At 32.8% G+C, this 18,822-nt stretch overlaps 1 protein-coding gene across 1 annotated transcript in view; it reads left to right on the top strand.

The window, feature by feature from the left end:
- Tfpi (tissue factor pathway inhibitor) overlaps window positions 1-18,822 on the top strand; it is a 73,313-nt gene that overhangs the window by 18,504 nt on the left and 35,987 nt on the right. The window lies entirely within an intron of this gene.

Raw genomic sequence — 18,822 nt, 5'->3', positions numbered from 1 at the left:
CCTTTTTCCAATTCTTACTTGCCATTTTTATCAAAACAAATCATACTAATTTGGTCAATGTGTAAATATAAACTATACTAATACTTAATTTTTTTCACAGATATAGTTAGTATAGGATAAGAATTAAAGGCTTTTGCTTCAGTGAGATATACCTCCACTGCCATTTTCAAGGTTCTTTTCTTTTTGGAGAATTTATTTTATAATTTTGAACCACACTGTCTCTTTCCTTTATAAAATTAGGATAAGATAAAATTTCCTTAACGTAACTAAAGGAAACAAAGGAGAAAAACTAAATAATAATAAAGCTAATGGAAGCTGCTATTTGCATTACAATTATTATAAATATATTGACTAACTGTAATTTACCTACCAAATGGTATGAAAGGCATCTGGAGAGAAAACCCAAACAAGGCATTAATATACAATATGAAAATTGATCCCAGATAATTCAAGAGTATATAATTAGGTGCTTAAAAGTGATCTCAAATAAAATAGAATTTGCTCTTTACAACTGTTGTTTTCAGCCAAGATTATTCTAATGTGTATATAAATGGTTTCTATTTCTTCTAAGTTTGTGGGAGAAAAAATATGATACTTCACAGATTTTCAAGTTCCTTGTTTAGACATTCTTTTGTATAGTCATGTTCTAGTTTATTCGTTCAGTCTTGGACTACTAGGTGAACTTCTGTACCCTATTCCCAGGTGCAAGAGGCAAATTCCATGTTTTCTTAGTTTTATGACCCACATGCTTCACTAATGTTAAGATTTGGGCTGAAACTCAATTCTCTATATACATGTGGATGAAAAGTGTGTGTAGAACTACTTTTACAGTAAAAAATATAATCACTATGGAGTATAGAGATTAAGTTAAGAAACTCACTAAATTTAAGCTTATATTAATAATCTCAATAAAAACTTCTATCACTTAATCAGTTGTACTTTTAAGATTAGTGATAAGAGAAACTGATATTTGTTCTAGATTTCCCTTGGTGATATTGCCTAACTATCTGTTTTAAGCCACAATTAAGGTATTATTTCAAGAGAAAAAAAGTATTGAGAGATAATATATTTGCTCACTATATTTTCCTAAATTGGACTTTGGCCTCTACTCCATAAATCTTATTTTTTTTTAATTCATTAAGGATGCTCTGGGTTGATGTAATCCAGGATCTTGTTCTGCCTCTAGAGTTTGCCACCTAAACATTATCAAAAAAGAGAGTGTGTGCCTCTCAAATAAATTCAATATCCCTGCCCATTTGGTTACACTATTTTATTGTCATGATGCAGTAGCCTAGCAGATAAGAATCCATTCTGAAAAAAAAATAGTAAATCCTTAAAAAAATGTGTAATATTTTGTAATGATATATTTTTATACTCCCAGTATCATTTTTAAAATAAATGTGACATATATACCATATTTCCAGAACTACAATTTTATCTTAATTTTATGTCTTGGATAAATAAGCTTGATGCCAAAATAATGCTTATGGTGCTGACTCTAGGCCCAAGGAATGTGGGATCCAGGGGGAAAGCTGACAGAGATAAATAAGGCTCTGTGCTGACTTGTTAGACTGGTATGTGGTAAATGTGCAGTTACAGTCTCAGATCTCTCCTGGGAAACTACCCAAACATTTGCATTCCCACAATGTATTTTTTTTTAAGGTTATACTTTTTTCCTGAGAAAAATCTGGCTCTCAGATCTCTTCTTGAGATTTTGCATGTTCTCCCTTCAGGAACATGACTTATGTCTACTAAGAAATATTTTTAACAAAAAAAATCAATTTTCAGACTCCTTATTGTGCATATTTTTGAATTTTCAGTTAAAAATACTATTTCTACAAAGTATTTTCAAAACCATTAAAAGAGAGTAAGAAATTATGAGAATTACCACTTACTTTGCTATCTTTCTTTCCATACCACAGTCATTTTCTTCATTCATTTTCCTTGATATTCATGTACCACAAACTCACCCAAAATGAAAAATGAATACAGGGGGGAGAAAAGGTACAGAGGTTAACAGTAAAGACAGACTGCTGAGTTTTCCTGGGCAGAAGCATAGCCCCCTGGAGACCTGCCAAATTGAGTAGATGGAAGTAATAAACACAACCAGGATCGTAGTATAGAACTGCTGAGGAGAAAATGGAAGGATTCTTCATGTTATATTTTTCATCATTGTTGATTTGTTTTTAGTTTTTTTTTCTTTTCTTTTTCTGCCTTTTATTGGTAGACCACAAGAAAACAGTCAAAAATAAAATTTCTTTATTTTAGACATAAGCAAAGTACTTATTGAACCTAGAGATTAATCATAAAATTTTTATGTTTAAAAGTATATAATCAATAAAGATAATTTGAAACAGAAAATTTAAAGTATATTAGTACCATGTTTATAATACATATGTGATTTTTCTAAATAAATTCAAAGATGACAAAATAACATACGTATCCAGAAATAATGATAAATCAATAACTTCTTATCAGTTGTATTGTGCCTTTCCCAAAATAATGGACCATAAACATAATGGTTAGATTAATTCCAACATACCATAATATCAATATACTGCTAGTCTTTTTCAGTCTATATGACTTTCTTGCTCTTTGGACCATCCCATAAATTCTCGTTCACATAAATATCCATTGCCATTCCCTTTGAGTTTTTCTCTTCTAGGCACTAAAGCAAAATTCCAAAATATTTTCATTCCAATGGATTTGAACCTTTAGAAGAACATTCATTTTACATTGGGATGTATATTGATTCACCTTATTCCTTTATAGTCTACCAATTCTTGATTTCCATACCTAACCAATTTAAAAGGAAAATAAATCTCAATTTGGCTGTAAGTTCTTTCTAAATCAGTGTTATTTTTCATATTTTTTAGTCCTTCTAAGAGTTTGAGATGATATTCTCATCATTAAATTGACTATGATCTTTTGCTTTTACAGTGTACCCAAAATGGTATCAAGAACTACATGGGAGCTAGAGATGTAGCCTAGATGTAAAGCAGGTTAAGTTTAGCATGCATGAGGTTCTGAGTTTAATTTTCAGCACAAAACAAACAAATAAAACACAAGGAAATAAGAATTACTTATAAAATTATGCTAGCATTTATTAAATTGTTGCTAATATTTATTGAGTTAGTTATATTTCTAATTCATTTTCCTTTAATGCTCACAAAACACTGTGAGGTAGAATCTCATAAATATTCATTTTTATAGATGAATAAATAGTGACACAGAGAGAGAGAGAGAGAGAAACATACTTTATCAAATTTATATAACTAGTAAGTCACAGAACTAATCATTTCAAGTTCTATGTGGTTAGCTTGTATTAGTTTGTTAGAGCTGCAAGACAGGTACCACATACAGATAAAACAACCAACAGAATTTATTTCCTAAATTATGGAAGTTAGAAGTTGAGATCAAGGGATCAGTAGGGTTGATTTCTCCTTAGCCCTCTCCATTTATAGATGATCCTTTCCTCTGTGCATCTGTTTCTACCTTCAGTCACCTGAAGTCATAATTAGCTCTCTGAAGTTATTTCTTCCAAATACAGCCACTTTCTAAGGTCCTGGAGATTAGGACTTTAATATAAATTTAATATAAATTTATAATATAAATATAACACAATTCTGCCTGTACTCCAGACCACTCCTCTAAATCACTAGACAAACATAAAAAGGGAAAGAAAGCAAAGAGGGAGAGAAAAGGGAGAAAGAAGATAGGAAAGGAGAAAGAAAGAGGCTACTTGGAACACAGCTTGGGAGATTACTTGGACTGAGCAATGGCACTTGATTTCCACATGGGTGATAGCCATCTCCAGTGCAGTCATGTACCAGCAAACCACAATCACCCTGTAGGCAACTGGAGGAAAAGTTGGGCCAATTTCTGTGAAGGTAGCCTTGTATGGGAAACTGAGCATGAACTCTGAAGTCATAGAGATGTGGGTTCAAACATTAATCTCTAGTCCTATTTAGTGAATTTATACTCTGTTTCTGAGTGTCAGTTTTCTAAGATGCGTATCCTATTTCTTTTAGGATAGAAGTATAGTTTGGTATGAGTTGCCTTCCCATAAAAGAGCTCATATGAACAAGTGAAAAATATCAAAGTCTTCCTTTTTTCCTTTCCATTTTAAGCTCCTTGCTTAGTTTCATTAAAGGCCATTTTTTTTCTTTCTCATTAAGCAAATTCAGAGCATAAATTCTGAAGAAGCAAATAATGCATTTCTTTTGACCTACTGCCTCTCTTCTAAGCATACCTTTCCTTAGTAATCTCTCCACATACTTACCATATCTCTATTGCTTGAATTTCAACAATCATTATTTTCCTTATTTGACTTGAAAAAAATGTATCACTCAAGTAAACTTTTACACATATATTAAGTGTATTTGTAGAACATAAAATTACGTTCACAAATATTTAAATTATTTACATTGAGAAAATTGGAATAGATACAAACATAAAAGAATAAAATTGAAAAAATTATTGATAGATTTATTCCCTTACTTGTCTCTTATTTCCTTACTTTTTGGTAAAACTGACAGGAATAATAAAGCTACATGCATATAAGAATAGAAAACATTTTAGTGGTAGAAGCTAAAAACGTAAGTAAATATATGAGTAGTGGTAATTTTATTTAAAAAATAAAGCAAGAGTTGAACTCTGTGGCATACATTTTTAATACCAGTACCTGGGGAGGCTGAGGCAGGAGCATCTCAAGTGTTAGGCCAGCCTGAACAACTTAGTGATGCTCTGTCTCAAAATAAAAATAAAAATAGCTGAAGATGTTGCTCTGTGGTAAAGTGCTCCAGGTTCGATCCCTAGTACCAAGAAAATAAGGAAGGAAGGAAGGAAGGAAGGAAGGAAGGGAGGGAGGGAGAGAGGGAAGAGGGAAAGAAAGAAATAAAGAAAGACATTATTGATAAGAATGTAACATGGTGCAGCTGCTTTGGAAAACAGTCTGACAGTCCATCAGATTGTTAAATGTAGATTTACAGTGTGCAATGGTTTGTATGTGGCTTGTCTCCAAAGACTTCATGTGTTGAGAGCTTGGTCCCTAGGGTAGAGGTTGGGATAAATTATATGGAACCTCTAAGAGGTCATCCAGTAGAAGGTCGCTGGTAATTAGAAGAACCAGGTGAAATAGATTAAGATAGCTCTCATGGGATCCTGAGCTTTTGTGAGAGCAAGTTGTTATGACTAAGACCAACTCCTGAAATACCCTCTGGCTTTATTTGGCAATATAGTCTTTCACTGCTGCATGAGCTCCTAACAGGATGCAATCAATCACTAGGCCCTCACCAAAGACCAAGTGAATGAGACTGCCTGATCTTGGACTTTCCAAGATCAATTATGTGAGGAAAAAACTAAACAAACAAACAAACAAAAATATTTTCCTTGTAAATTTATTTTGCCTTAGTAATCTCATTACAGTAATGAAAAAGGGACACATATACCATTGATCCAACAATTCTACTCTTAATACCCAAGAGAAATATAAACATATGTTCACACCAAAATCTATGCAAGCATCATTCATAATATCCACAAAGTGGTAACAGCACAATGTTCTTTAACTGAGGAATGGACAAAAATATGGTGGCATATCAATATAACAATATTTTCAGCAGTAAAAAGAAATGAATATATATATATATATATATCACAACTTTAGTGAAGCTTGAAAATATAGGCTAAGTGAAAGAAGTCATAAAAAATTTATAATTTTATAATTTATAATTTTCAGGCAGTTCATAGAGACAGAATGTAGTAGAATGATAGATAGTTTCCTACTGATGTGGAAATATTACATATGTATGAATGTATATATCTTATATATTTACAAATGTGTGTGTGTGAGTGTGTGTGTGTGTGTGTGTGTGTGTATATATATTATTTGACTGGGAATTTATATCTATAATATGTAAGATATAAAGTACTCCTACAACTCACTCATGAAATGACAAAGAACCTAAAAAAAGCAGATTATGAAGACAGTGACAGAGAAACTTGTGATGGTTTTCCTTTTAAATATTGTACTTAAAGATCTTTTGGAAATTTTGGGGAGAAGGGAATATCTGACCAGAGTCCTGAATGAAAGACAGAGTCTGCCATTCCATTACATTGTAGAAGAGTGTTTCCAGAACAGGAAGTAGCCATTTCAAAATACTAAATCTAGCATGAGTTTGGTTTATTTAAGAATCAGCAGCTTCAATGGAGCCAAAATTTTGTGTCCATAAAGCCAAAGGAAAAAAGAATGATAGGGAATAAACTTCAACAGGTAACTGGGAATGACCTATTATTCAATAAGCTGTACACCTTTCCCATTGTGAAATGATTCTGCCTCATGATGATGATGATGATGATGATACAGCAAAACATCTACAAGCTCCCATTATGTCTCTAATGGCCCTCAGATAGGTCCTCATGTGAAAGCTATAACTATGTAATGTGTCCAGAAGTAAATGTTTCCCTAATATGCACACCAAATAGGACTTATTCAAATGTTCCTTATTGTATGACTAGCACAACTCACTCAGGATAACCTTGAATTCTCTGTCCTTCATATCTTTTATCAGCTTGGTTATTTAATTTAATCAATGTTTAACTCAAAAAGTCTCTCTTTTTTTTCCTATCCTCTACTATCCCCTCTCCTCTCCCCTCCCCTCCCATCTTCTCTCTCTACCCATCTACTGTATTTCATTTCTCTCCCTTGTTTTTTTCCCCCTTTCCCTTCACCTCCTCCTATATGTAATTTTGTATAACGATGAGGGTTTCCTTCCATTTCCAAGCAATTTCCCTTCTCTCTCCCTTTCCCTCCCCCCTCTCGTCCCTGTTTAATGTTAATCTTCTTCTCATGTTCTTCCTCCCTGCTCTGTTCTTAGTTGCTCTCCTTATATCAAAGATAACATTTGGCATTTGTTTTTTAGGGATTCTTTAACTGAGAATACTGTGTTCTGAACAAGACCAGCCACTGATTGGGTTCATAAGCACCATTATAGCAGCGTCCATACTGAGAAACCTAAAATAATAGAGATTGGATTATTTAAGAGTTATAACATTTGGGAAAAAATAATTTAAATTGATTAACCATAGTTTTAAAGTGATGCTATAGTTTCCTGGGCAGAGCAATATAAACCAAATGAAAAAAAATAAAGTAAAAATATTATGCATCTGCAGAAAAACGTAAATGTTAAGTCAAGAAACATAAATCAAAATATCAAGGAAAATATTCCAATTGTACTTTCTAACAGATGGACTCTGAGAAATAGAACTATTTGTGACATCTAGTAAATGTTTTTTGAAATCAGTGAATTTCCAAGTACACTAGTGTGATGTGATGCACAACCAGAAAAAAAAAATAAATAAAAAGACAAAAATCCCACAAAACCAAGTACACTGAGTGTTGCATCCTGACAGTCACTGAAAACAATATAATATGTGACTCCCCCCATAAAAAAATTTGCAAACCTCATATCTGATAAAAGGCATATATCCAAAAGAGTAAAAGAATTCTTGAAGTTCAACAATAAGAAGACATACAATTTACAAATGTAAAAGAGATTTGAACAGACACCTGAACAAAGAAGATATAAGGTGGCAAATAAGCACATGAAAAGATGTTTATCATTATTATCAGGGAATTGGGACTTGAAACAATAATGAAGTGGAAGAAGAACCTATTAGAATAGCTAAAACCTAAGAAAACAGCAGCCCAAACACTGGCAATGGTGTAAGTAACAAAGTCCTCTTATTGCAAATAGAAATACAAAATGGCTTTACTATTTTGAAAGGCAGTTCATCAATTTCTTACAAAGGTAAGCATAGTTTTAATATATGATCCAACAATTACTCTCCTAGATATTAGTCTGACTGATTTGAACTTATGTCCACACATACACACTAAACACATATTTATAGAAGTTTTAGTCATGATTAAGAAAAACTGGAAGAATCCAAGATGGCCATCTATATATAAGTAAGAAAACTGTGGTAAAATAACACAATGGAATATTACTTAGTGGTCTAAAACTAATAAAGAGCTATTAAGGTATAGAAAGATATCGAAAAACCTTAAATGTATATCACTGATACTAGAACACCACCTGAAAAGACTTCATACTATGTGATTACAATTCTTTGACATTCTGAAAAAGGCAAAACTATACAGAAAATAAAAAGATCACCAGAGATTAGAAAAGAAAAAAGGATGTGTGAATGGGGGAAGTACAGGAATTTTTAGATAGTCAACTATTCTATGATACTACATAGATGAATCAATGACAGAGTGCATTCCTGGATCAGGACAACCAGGAAGAACACACACTGTGACAAGAAAATCATACTATATTACAAATGTATGAAACTACCTTACTGAAATAGTTATGGGGGTTAGTGTAGCTCAAATAATTTAGAAATGAGTGGAATATGCAAATGTAAAGGGAAAAGGAACTGCACATAAACACTGCACTGCTATTAACAAAATTTTTTCTTATGAAGATATGGATTAATAATTCTAATACTGGCATACATATGTATGAGAAATGAACAATTAAGTGGCTGAGTTGATAGTGATAGTCTTTTTTCTCACTGTTGGAGTAGGAATTTATAGATTAATCAAAAAGGTAGGTTAGAATGATTTATGTGGTTATAGAATAGAGATATACATAAGAAGTCATGTTTTGCTTAATATAGATGAATATGTTTCAATGTAGATTTATTCATATAATTTGTTGTGTTTTGAAATAATATTATTGAGATCTAAATTATGTATAAATAATTGCCCATATTTAATATGAATATTTTGGTGAGTGTGTTAGTTTCTCATTGCTGTGACAAAATACCTGAGCAAAAAGACTAAACTGGGTAAAATTTTATTTTAGCTCACAGTTTCAGGGTTTCAGTCCATGGTTGACCATCTCCACTGCTTTGGTACTGAGATAAGGCAGAACATTATGGCAGAAGGATGTGGCAATGGAAAGCTGCTCACCTCATGGCTGCCAGGAAACAGAGAAAGAGAAAAGGGTTCAGGATAAGGTATCACCCCTAAGGGTACTCCCAAGGACCCACACCTTCGAAATAAGTTCCATGTCCTACACTTCACACCAACTCCTTATAGTTCATTTAGCTATGAGTCCCTCGATAGATTAAGCCATTGATGAGGTGAGAACCCTCATGATCCAATTACTTGCCAAATCCCCACCTTTGAATATTGCTGCATTGAGGACCAGACTTCAACACTTGAATCTTTAGGAGACATTTTATATACAAACCATAACAATGAGTTTGAATACATGGAAACACCCAAGATAACCATTCACCCCAATCAAGGTAATAGACAAACAACACCTCTCAAAGGTGTGTGTGTGTGTGTGTGTGTGTGTGTGTGTGTGTGTCCCCTAGTTTCTGTTCTGTTTATTGTAAGAATAATTAATTTGAGATATACCCTTACATTTTGAAATATTAAACACTGTTGTTTATAGTAATCACTTGTACAGCAGATCTCTAGGATTTATTCCTCTTGCATAATTGTAATTTTGTAACCATTGAAAAACTTCCATTTTTTCCCAATCTGCAGACTCTGGAATCACTATTGTACTCTGTGCCTCTATGAATTTGGTTATTATAGAAAGTAAGTGAAACTGAAGAACTTATGGAAAAAAAATTAAAGAAAAATCTTCTGGACCTTGATCCTGACAATGGTTTCTTAGATGTAAGATTAAAAAGCATATGCTACAAAAGCAAAAATAGACAAGAGAAACTACTTACACCAAAATTTTCTACAAAGGAAGCAATCCATAATCAATAGAATGAGAAGACAAGCTATTAGAGGGGGGAACATATATTCTTTCTTTCCTTTTTTTGTTACTTTTTAAATGGCGTTTTTGAGATATAATTCATGTAAAACATATAATTCACCCATTTAAAGAGTTCAATTTAATGGTTTTAGCAGTATAATTACAGGGTTTGAGAACATTATCCAATCTCTCAATGTGAAATACCATCCAAGTTGAGAACATTTTTTAAAACCACGAAAAGAAACTAGATGAAATAACATTCCCTCTACTTCTCTCACCCAATACCATCATCCCTCAACAATAAATAAATAAGATTTGCTTATCATTGACACCTCATAAATTACTAGTTTTTTTCACTTACATAATATTCACTGGATTCATCCATGTTGTAATATCATCAGGACATAACTCCTTAGTATTTCATGGTATGGATATAGCCCATTTTACTTATTAATTATCAGCTGGATATTCGGATTTATTTCATTTTTTGGCTAATGAATATTATTGTCCTGAACTTTTGTGTGCATGTTTTTATGTGAACACATATTTCACTACTTAAAAGTGGAATCTTTGCCAATGCTTGTTATGTGATTTTTTGATCACAGACATTGTAGTGTGTGTGAAGTGACTTCTCATAATTTTGATTTTGACTCCCCTACTAATTATATCAAGCATCTTTAAATATTTTTATAGTTTATTTGAATATCTTCTATAAGGAAATGTCTGTTCATACCATTTCCCCATTTTTAAAATTGGGCTACATATCTTTAAATATCATTGAGTTGTAATAAGAATTCCACATATATAATAATATCTGTATATATGTGAGGGATTAGTTCCAGGACCTCTTAGGATACCAAAATCTATAAATGCTCAAATCCCTCATATAAAATGGCATAGTGTTTGCATATAATCTCTATATCTCCTTCCATGTACTTTAAATAATCTCTATATTATTTATAATATCTAACATGACATAAATGCTATGTTATCAATTCTTATACAGATTCCTTAGGAAATAACGACAAGAAATAAAAGTCTGTAAATGTTATTATTATAGAGAGACTTTTCTCAAATATTTTCTATTCACTGTTAATTTTTGATTGAAACATTTGACTATATTTTCACCATATATTGTTGATCAGATACATCATTTTCAATTATCTTTGCTTTTCTTCAGCCTCTGTTTTTTTTTTCTAGAGAAATTATTTTGTAGGAAATGTTTCTAAACTTTATTGAATCCAATTGGTTTTTTTCCTTTGCTATTTTGCTTTTGGTGTCATGTTTAAGAGACTTAGCCTAACACAAGATCACAAAGATTATTTTCTATATTTTTGAAACATATTGCAAGTTTTATTGTTGAATTTAGGTCATTGATCTATTTTGAGTTAATTTTGTATATGGTAATGGGAGGGGTCTGATCTCATCCTTTTATATGAGCCTATTCAATTATCTCAGCATCATCTGTGGCAAAGATTATTTTCCCCCCTGCCCTGGAATAGTCTTGACCCCCTCCTTGTCAAAGTTCAGATGACCATAGGCATATGGGTATTTTTATTGACTCTCAATTCTTTTCCATTAATGTACATGTGCATCCTATATCATTGTCATACTGTCTTAATGACTGTAGCTTTTAGTTAAGTTCTGAAATCAAGGTGAGTCTTTCATTTGTTTGGAAGACTATCTTGATTATCCTTGATCTCTTGAATTTCCACATGAATTTTAACATTATCATGTCAATTTCTTTAAAAAGCAAAACAAAAACTGCTGGGGATTTAAAAGGGATTTCACTAACTGCAGATCAAATTGGGGCATTCTGCCATCTTAATGTTAAATTTTCTTATCCATGAACAAGGGATATATTTCTGTTCATTTAGGTCTGTATGTGCATTTTTACTAGACTGAATCCACATCCCTTCATAACTCAGACATGTATAGGTCTTCTTTTACATTTAACTCTGCTATCTATAAAAACAGAAATAAATGGGCAAGGCACAGTGGTGCATACCTGTAAACCCAGGGGCTTGGGAGAGTGGGTCAGAAGGATAATGAGTTCAAAGTCAGCCTTAGCAACTTAGTGAGGCCCTAAGTAACTTAGCAAGACCCTGTCTCTAAATAAAATGTAAAAAAAAAAAAAAATGGCTAAGGATGTGGCTCTGCATTTGAGTGCCCCTGGGCCAAATCCCCAATTACAAAAAAAAAAAAAAAAAAAAGAAAGAAAGAAAAGAAATGATGGCTGCATTTCTTCAGGAGAATTCTGAGTGCTATAAAAGATGTTGAATTTCCCCCTCATTTGGAATAATTTACTAGACACTGAGTTACATTAAGTTTTCTCCTGATTTCTGAGTGCTTCTCATATAATAAAACTTACTGAAGGAAAAAAAAAAGAAATCTTACAGACCTTATAAGATCTTATCTCTTGAAAGTTTTTATAGAAACTTACATAATGCTCATCATCCTAATTTTATGTGTAATATGTAAAAGTATGCATGTACTTAAAGCATATAAAAATGCTGGAATAAAATGTACAAATTTGATTAATTGTCTCTAAGAAGGAGTAATGGAATAAAGAAGATGAAGAGGGCTAGGACTAATGTGTTTTTGCCATAAAAGAATTTTAATATTTGCCTGTTATTATGTCAAATATGCATGCATCACAATAAATATAATCATACCTTAGTAAAAGTTTATAAATATATATATATATATATATATATATATATATATATATATATTCCCTAAGACTAAATAACCTGGCTGACCTTGAGATCACACGTGGTATTGAATAAATAGCAGATTTGAAGGTTTGAACTCACAGTACAAAACATTAGTTGAATGGATATATTTAATCCTCTCAGGAATTTGTAATGAAAATAGGAATTATAGTTGTTGCTGATCTGTATCTATGAGATTCTATAACATATATATGTAGATTTTTTATTTGCTTGATATTTGCCATTCAAATACTATCATTGATTCCATGGTGTTCTCATGTCTGAGGTGCAGTAAGATTTTTAACTTGCTCAGAGGTCTCTGGCAGTAAGTCTGATGCTCAAAAACATTGAATTTGTTGATACCTACTCAAACTTTGTTGTCATTATCATAAGCAGAGAGTTTTAGAGGCTTCAGTCTATGATCAGTTGGCCAGATTGATTTGGGAAAGGTAGCACATCACTGCAAGGGTGTGTGCCAGAACAATATCATTAACCTCATGGCTGAGAAGCAAAAGAGAGAGAGAGAGCATATTTTAGATTATATACCTGATAAGAGATTAATTCAAAAATACATAAGAAACTCTTTCAACTCAATAAAAACAATAAATAAGTGAATAAATAAATAAATTGAAGATTGTATAAAGAAATTGAACATGTTTTTCTTCAAATAAAACATACAAATGGATAAAAGGTATATGATAAGATGATCCACATTAATTGTCAGGGAAATGAAAATCAAAGCAATAATGAGGTGCTGCCTCATACTTGTTTATATGACTATCATAAAAAATTAAAAGGTGAGGTGTTAATGAGGGTATGGAGAAATTGGAGCCTTAGCATACTTTAGGTGGAAATGTAAAATGATGAAGCAGCTATAGAAAATGGTATGGTGGCTCATCATAAAAATGAAAGAAGAACATGAGAGAGAGCCTACCCAAAGAATAAAACCTTTTCCAGCTACTCTTCCAATAGGGAATTAATATCCAGAACATACAAAGAACTACCAAAAAAAAAAAAAAGACAACAAAATACAATAAATAACCCAAATAAATAAATGGGAAAAATGTCTAAACATATACTCAGAAGAAGAAATGCAAATTTCCAACAAATATGTGAAAAGAATGATCAATGACTTTATTCTTTAGGGAAATAAAATCAAAACCACAAGGATTTCATCTCATTACATAGAGAATGACAATAATCAAGAATACAACAACAATAATTGCTGGTAAAGATGTGTGAGAAAAAGTATGTTTATACACTGTGGGTAGGACCACAAATTAATACAACTCTAGAAAGCAGTATGGAGATTCCCCAAAGGAAGGGGAAAAACATGAAGCAGGTATCCCACCCCTGGGTATTTATTCAAAAAAATAATATATTATATACTATAGTGATACGTACAGACCAATGTTTGGAGCAGTACAATTCACAATAGCCAAACTGCAACCAGCTCAGATGCCCATCAACAGATGACCAACTAGATGTAGACAATGGGGTTTTCTCAGCCATAAAGAAGAAAGAAATTATTTCATTTGCTGGTGAGATGAAAATAAAGAACATCATGCTAAGTGAAGTAATCAAGACTCAGAAAGTCAAGAGTCAAATGTTTTCTCTCATAAGTGGAAGTTAAAGAAAAGAAAGGAATAAAAAAAAGATGTCAGTTGGACGCAGTGGTGCAAGCCTGTAATCCCAGGGGCTCTGGAGGCTGAGGCAGCACCTCATTATTGCTTTGATTTTCATTTCCCTGATAATTAATGTTGTGGAGCATCTTATCCTCAAGGCTGAGGCAGGAGGATTGCAAGTTCAAAGCCAGCCTTAGCAGAAAGCAAGGTGCTAAGCAATTCAGTGAGACCCTGTCTCTAAATAAAATACAAAATAGGGCTGGGAATGTGACTCACTGGTCTAGTGCCCCTGAGTTCAATCCTCAGTACAAAAAAAAAAAAAAAAAAAAAAAAAAAAAAAAAAGAAGATGGGATGTCACAAACATAGAAGGGAGGCCAAAAGAGTAAAAGCAGGGAAGAGGGTAAGGCATTTGGAACTATCACAGATTTAAATCTACCAAATTATTCTATATCCATATATCACAACACATCCAGCATGCACATACACACACACATACACACACACACATATAATGCATTAATTAAAATACTAACAGCAATAACAGAAGTAGAGCTAGCAGATCAAGGGAGGGAAGAGGGGAGGAACAGTGAAAGTACTATACAATGAGATGGATTTAATTATGTGCAAGACAACAATGAATCCCATTATTACGTATAATTATAATGCACCAATGAAAACTGATTTAAAAGTTACTTAAAAATGAAAATAGAATTATTAGATGATCTATTAATACAATTTCTAGGAACATTCTAAAAACAGCTGATATCAGAATCATATCTGCATTCCAATTTTCATTACAGCATTATTCAAAATAGCCAAGACAAAACAACTCAAGTATTCCTCAATAGATGAATGGAGAAAAACATCTACTACATAAGCAATGGAATATTATTCAGCTTTAATAAAGAAGAAAATCCTGCTATTGCATCAATATGGATGCAACTTGAGGCCATTATGTTAGTGAAAAATCCAGCCACAGAAGAGGACATAGATATTTTTAAATATAGTGTCCTCTTCTACCTAAGGCAGTATACAAAGGCATTTCTTTTACTGTCCAAGAGAGGGCCTAAAAGAAGTGACACCCAGTAACAATGAACATACCAAGTGCCCAGAACATTTTTTTTAGCATAAATCTCCAATGATAGGAATTAGGTCTCTTTAGATAAATGGCTGCGTCTGTGACTGGGATAGAAACTAACAATATGAGCCCAGAGTATCTTGTAGCAACAGAAAATAAAGAGACACTAAAAAAATTGAAAACCCACATTAATGAAGCTGTGGTAAATAAGTATAGGAGCCAGATCAATGCTTTCATACTGGCCAAAGCTTGGGGACAACTTGAAAAAGAATATAAATTGTATTTTAGGATGATATAAAATATAAAGCAAATATCCATTAATTCATGCAGATAAAAATAAAGCTTTTAATAATTTAACAAGTGGAAGAGACCAAATACCTGCTCCAGAAGAATCTCATACAATTTTAATACATACTCTGATCTCAAGGAGAGAGAACATAACTCCCCACTCCTGAAGTGTGATGTATGTAGTGATTTCTTTCCAAAGAGAATAGTATGGACAAGAGAAAGTCAGAAATAACTCCACACTGGAGAAAACTAACAAGAACTGCCCCAACCAAGTGATCAAAGTCAATATCAACAGTCAAAAATCATGTTGGAATGTTGCTCCTTGGTATGATGTGATAAAAATAGCATATTAACTCTATGATCTTCTTCCCCCATACTTACAATCATAGTTTCATTATGAGAAAAATATCAGACAAATTTGTAGGAGCATCCTACAAAATGCCAATTCTGCATTCTTCAGAATTGCCAAGAACGTTTAAAACAAGGAAAAGTCTGAGAAACTGCCACAGCCAGGGGATCCTTAGAAGAGATGTCAATTGAAAGTAATGTGGTATTCTGGATGGGATGCTAGAACAGAAAAAGGAATAGTGGAAACTAAAGAGACCTGCTTCAAGTAAGGACTTCAATTAATATAATGGATTAATATTGGGTATGCTAATGGTGACAAATGCACCATATTAATGAATGATGTTAAGAATGTCAGGGAATAAAATAATTTTTTAAAAAGGACTAGAGATATGGCTCAGTGGTTAATTTTCTCTGGGTTTAATCCCCTGTCCAAAATGATGATGATGATGATGATCATGATCATGATCATGATGTCAGGTTTATAAAGTCTCTATACACTCTTTACATGTTTTTAAAAATTATTTTGTAAATCTAAAGCAGGCAAACTGTGTTAGATAACACCAAGAATTTAAAATGAAATGTTTGTGTGGGATATATCATAACAGGGTTTGAACATGCTGGGAAAATGGAATAGTAATGGAATACCTTGGAGAATGAAAGATGAAACTGGTTGATCTAGAGCTCACTGGGCCTTTAACCATCTTGTAGTCCAAGGGAGTGAAATCTGAGAAGGAAACACATTTGAGTTTGCCTAGCTACTGCCTCTAGAGAAAGCCATTGGTCAAGTAGAAACTCCAGCCAAGGTATGTGCTCCTTTATAGTAGATGAAAAGACGTTTAGTTTACCAAGGCATCTGGATTTCATTGTACATTGGAAGCGACTACAAAGGAAACGCTAAGAATAAAAGGTTTGGGGAGAAACTATGTAGAGCTACCACATTTTGTTTAGATTTATTCAGAGTTTTGAACATCCTCTTAAGAGCCCTACAGTGCTCAAGGTAATTCATTTGAACAAAAGAAAATAAAACAAAGATATGAGGTCAATAGAAAAACACTGCTGAGTTGGATAGCGTCCTGAACCTGACACCAACTGGCAGCTGAATGTTGGCCTAGAGTTTAGTGGGAAATGTGGAGCAACTGTCAGTGGTGAAAGAAAAGGCAGTGGTCCAGGATTCATTGAGAAACACTGAAGCTGGTACACTAGTGGAAGAAAAAACATAAAACAGTTATGCTGTTAATATGAGTATGCTGTAACAGAAATGGCATAGATGATCACATTTGTAAAATGTGATTATAAAATAATAATAGTAATCCATAAGTTGATAGTGAAAACAATTAATATTCCCCCTTCAAAAGTATTGAGAACAAGCATACAAGGACTTTTAAGAGAGAACATTTTTTTACCAAATGTGTCATCTAGACCTCCTTTGTTTCAATCAAATGGTTGCCCAACAGAAGCCCACTTAGAAATGATTTAGACTGAAATCTAGTATTATTATACATCAACTCTAGCAGACAGACAGACCTATGAAACTGTTGTACTGTTTATTAGTTAAAAGCATTTCACATACCTTTCCTAGCATGTCTCACTGGATCCAATGTTATAAAAAAGCAAATGCCTATCTTCCAGCTTCCCACCCAACTTTGTCCAATTTTCTGTAAATGTTTTATAAAAAAAGTCTATTAAAAGAAAAAAAAACATTTTCAATTGAATTTCAGATAAATTATTCCTTTACATGTAAAGACATATCCTCAAAATATTTACTCTGCAACCATAAAACCCCCATTTTTAAAAACTCTTTGTCAATAGATCCTATGCTCAACTAAATTGTTTATATTATCATCCTCACAATTATTTTAGCTATAGTGTGCTGTAGTATATAGACAGTGCTTTGCCTGTTGACACTCTTCCTTCTGGAAGCAACAATCCCCTCCTTCAGGTAACTACGCTCATTCACTCCACCCCTAAAACATAATTCCATACACACTTACCAAGGTATTGCATTTTCTTGTTCCATGTTCCTGACTGGTTAAGGGTCCACTAAATTTTATTTAGGGCCCATTAAATCCATGAAGTTCTCCTGAAGTGCTTCACTTCAAATGTATTAGGGTAAAGTGTGGCACTTTCACAAATTGAAACTATGAATTGTTTGACCCTAGTGGATATAAAGAGTATTCACACTATTTGGATGGATGAAACTTTGTGGTTTAAAATTTCAAAAATGGTAAATGACCTTGTTTCCAACTATGTAGAAAAAGTTGTGCTGCAGTGGGAGAATAAAACTTTGCAAATCGTTTAGCAGCAAGAGGAGATAGCAGTAGTGTCCTAGCTCTGGTTGTTTCTGTCATGCAATGTGTACCTACCCTCTAGTCCCACATGGGTCCCATTTTCTAGAACAAAGTCTAATTACCTTTGACTTAAATTTGTCCAAGTTTACTTTGGATTCTTGAAACCAAAGACTTAATGACTAAACTTGGTGAAGACGTTAGGCTTCCTTTTTTAGAGATAGTAACTTGATAGATTTGGAGTCCTAATTCTTGAATTCTTCACTAAGCACTCAACTTCTACCTAATTTAAGCCATGTAATGAAAAAAAAAAAATGCTACATGTTATACTCAATGTCTAGCGGGATTGCATACCATAGAATCAAATGGAAATAGAAAAACTGAAAAATGTCTTCAAAAATAAGATGATAAAAAATAAGATGATATCGAGAAGTTTAGTAGAAAGAGCCTTCACAATCACATGTGCATATATTATACATGTGTGTATATGTATGCAAGCATACATATTTTGTGGATTCACATAGTGTGCTATGACAAGATATATAATCCTGCCACTGACTAAACATCAGATATATGCTAAACTTTCCCATGTGTCATGAGAAAATAAATCATACATTTCACAGTGATTGTTTAAGGAAGCTTAAAGTAAAATTGAATTTATTACTCTTTCATTTAAGACTGCCTAAATTCAC

This window comes from Urocitellus parryii, chromosome 1, assembly GCF_045843805.1.
Source record: "Urocitellus parryii isolate mUroPar1 chromosome 1, mUroPar1.hap1, whole genome shotgun sequence".
Classification (NCBI taxonomy): domain Eukaryota; kingdom Metazoa; phylum Chordata; class Mammalia; order Rodentia; family Sciuridae; genus Urocitellus; species Urocitellus parryii.
Note: the sequence above shows the minus strand (reverse complement) of the source record. Positions and strands in the feature narration are given on the sequence as shown.